The sequence below is a fragment of the Vicia villosa genome, linkage group LG2, assembly GCF_029867415.1.
Source record: "Vicia villosa cultivar HV-30 ecotype Madison, WI linkage group LG2, Vvil1.0, whole genome shotgun sequence".
Lineage (NCBI taxonomy): Eukaryota > Viridiplantae > Streptophyta > Magnoliopsida > Fabales > Fabaceae > Vicia > Vicia villosa.
Genome location: NC_081181.1, coordinates 116,714,385 through 116,717,808, shown reverse-complemented (window position 1 = coordinate 116,717,808; position 3,424 = coordinate 116,714,385). Strand labels below are relative to the sequence as shown.

The following is a 3,424-nucleotide window of genomic DNA, read 5'->3' as shown; positions in this document are numbered from 1 at the left end:
TCGATCATACAAGCAACCAACTCATCTATAAAATAAGAAAACAAATGTACCTGGAAAAGACGCATGTGCCCTTGCTGCTTTTGTCAACACCTATTAAATTTTGCTTATTTGTTGTCTTTTCTCAATTTTTTGTCACATTTTATTATTATTATATTAGGGTGATTATTTTATATAAGGCCTAAACTGATTTTTTTTTACACATTTGCAAACTTTCTCTCTCTCTTTTTTCCTCAGTCCCTCTAAAAAAAATTCATGTGAGTTTTCTTTCTCTCTTTGCTTGCTACATCTCCCACACTCTCTGTTACTTTCTTCTTCCTTTTTATCTAAACTGGATTTAATACTTCATTTTCACTCATCTTTTTATCTTCATCAATGTTTTGTGATTTCTTTTTCATTTTAATTTTTTGTTTTTTCAGGTTGCAGATCTATACGAAGATGAAAACTAGTTTTTTGTTTTCCAGGTTGTAGATCTATATGAAGATGAAAAAAATGATTTTAAAGTGTAAGTAACAACATATAAGTTTTCTCTGTTCCATAATTTTCACTTCTTTTATTTTTACATGTTGTAGATCTATCAAAACAAAGACGAATCCGGGTACTAAAACAACAACGACAATATGTGTGACAATATAAATTATGGTTAGTAATTTATAGATATTTTTTTCAGATATGTTATTTTTACACCAGATCTATTATTTTTATACATGTTATTTTCAGATGTGTTATTTTTATATCATATATATAACAATTTGTGTATTCTTTGGATAGTATAGATCTTCTATTTCTATTTTTGAGAACAGTGACAAACCCCAATTTTTAAAAATCTTTTTAACATCTTTTCCATTTGTTTTTGTTTTATTTTCAGGTTCTACATCTTCTGATAGGAAAACAAAAAGTTAAACATATGGACAATTTCTTAACATTTTTTTTTCACTTCTTTTTATTTTTATTAATTTTTCTCTCTTCTTTTTAGAATTTGTCATATATTTTTAAAATTTTATAATTATGAAGTAGTGTATCTATTTTTGCAATGTTTCTAAACATTGAAATTGAAAAAAAAAATTATTTATTTTAATTTAATATTTTTTATCATCATTATTATAATTATTGTTGATATTATTGACATCATCATTAGAAAAAATCAAAATAATAATTTTATTTTTCTCAAAGAGATTGAAGTTAGATAAAAAAATTTATATAAGAAGAAGAAAAGAAAATTTATGGAGAGAGGATATATTCATAGTGGTTTCATTGAGAAATGAAAGGAATAGAAATTTCAAACAGATGGTACTGTTATCATATCAGTTAGATATCATATCAATTGGATAGATTCATAGTGTTGTCATAATAGTATTTTTGAAAGTTTAGATAAATTATTTTAATCTATTTTAATTTATAAATTGTGTCAATAACTATCAATGGATGAAATTGAAGACTATCAACCTATTATTGTTTTTTTTTTAATTATGAGCTTTTCCAATAAAAAAATTACTACCATAAACATTTTAGAGTTTATTTGTTAATTTAGAATTAATGAAAAAAATATTTGTTGATAAATGTTCTGGGAAAGAATGAGATTTTGGTGAGATAGAGAGAAAGATGGGGAGAGAGAAAGAATGAAAGGAAAAGAAAAATTTGAGAGAAAGACGGATAGTTGACAACTGAGAATTTGTGGCAGGAGCTTTGGCAGAAGAAAGAGAATATGAGAGAGAGAGAGAGAGAGAGAGAGAGAGAGAGAATTAATTGCAGTTTAATACCATATCGCTCATTCATTGCATATAGAAAAATGTGATATTAATATTATTAAAAATTTAATACTATGAGTTATAATTGTAATGATAACTTGAATCACCCTACATTAGTGGAATAGAAAAGACCAATAAAAACTAATTAATATCTATTTTTAATAATAGTTTAAAATAATAAATATGTCATATATATTTGATATCATTATCAAAACTAAATAATTTAAAATGAAAGTTATGATAATATGAAGGAAAAAAATTATATGAAAAATTTTTATATCAAGATTTATGATAATATGAAAATATTTGATAAATATTATAAAAATTTGATAATATGATAAATATCATGACAAAAAATTTGATATTTGATAAATTATTTATAGAAAAATTTATAATAATATACAAATTTTGGATATCATGAGACTAAGTAACAAGCATCACTATTAGACTAAAACTCTGTCATGAATTGATTTTATTTTATATTTCTCTTTGCTCAGACATGCCATTTCTTAATCATTTAATAAACCCATCTTCAACTTGATTTTGAAAACATAAATGAGACTAAAAGCTGCAACACTATTAGACTAAAATTCAAGTTACAATTGTTTATATTTTATATTTCTCTATGATTAGACATTTGCTTTTGCCTATTAGACCATCTCCAATGGTGCAACCCATTTTTGAGTTTTTTATGGGTCCCACTAGCCATATCATCTCAAAATAATTTATTTAATTTTTATTTTATTGATGTAACTCTAATGGGTCCCACAACTTTACCTCAGAAATTAATTTGATTGGGTACCACACATTTTCACTAGTTGCATTGCAATTCAACTCTACTATGACATGGCAAATTATTTCAATATTTAATTATTATATTAATGTCCAGCTGGAGAACTCAATAAAAAATACCACCATTGGAGATGCTCTTATGTTGCTTAAGACAATTGTGTTTACAAACAACCCTTTCATGTGTCACATCCATCGATACTTGGACCTAAAATCTACACAATGATGAATTCTTCCTGCACAAAACAACAGCTTATACATTGTCCAATCTTAGCCTAATATTTTGTATTTGCAAATGTATTTTATAGTCTATTTCCATATAATTTGACTGATTTTTGGTACATTAGTGGTCTGTTTTATTTTCAAATTCAAATTTGAACTTTTCGCAGAAAAATTCAAACTATGAATTTATTTCCATCTTTCTTTTTTATTTATTAAGTTTTAATTTTAATTATTATTACAACTCTGTCAATAAAAAGAAAATATTTTTTTTTTCTATTTTTCCCAATTGTTTTTTATAAAATATGTGTTGAAATGTTATGGGAAAAAATATTCATAAAGGATATTAATGGAGAAAAATATTTATTGATATTGGATACATTTAAGTGTCATTAATTTGTCATTTTCTTTTAATACTAATATAATTTTGATGATGAATATATAGTCAAAGCCACCCAAAAAATCAGAGAAAGAAAGTGAAGAAGTAGTGGAAATATTTAAATATTGATTATGTATTTATAAGAAGAGATATATACATACACTTAAATCAAATATTAATAATAATGGAAAAGAAAACATAAAGGAGAAGTTGTTTGGGTGATGGTGATGATGAGTGGAAAAAAAAGGAATGAAAGAGAAAATTATGAGACAGAGAATGGTGGTGGCGTCTC

At 24.8% G+C, this 3,424-nt stretch overlaps 1 long non-coding RNA gene across 1 annotated transcript; it reads left to right on the top strand.

Moving 5' to 3' along the window:
- The first annotated feature begins 443 nt into the window (after positions 1 to 443).
- LOC131646671 (uncharacterized) lies at positions 444 to 982 on the top strand. The gene is made up of 2 exons (XR_009297572.1): positions 444 to 639; positions 866 to 982. It is a non-coding gene; the product is annotated as an uncharacterized LOC131646671 (long non-coding RNA).
- Positions 983 to 3,424: the final 2,442 nt, after the last annotated feature.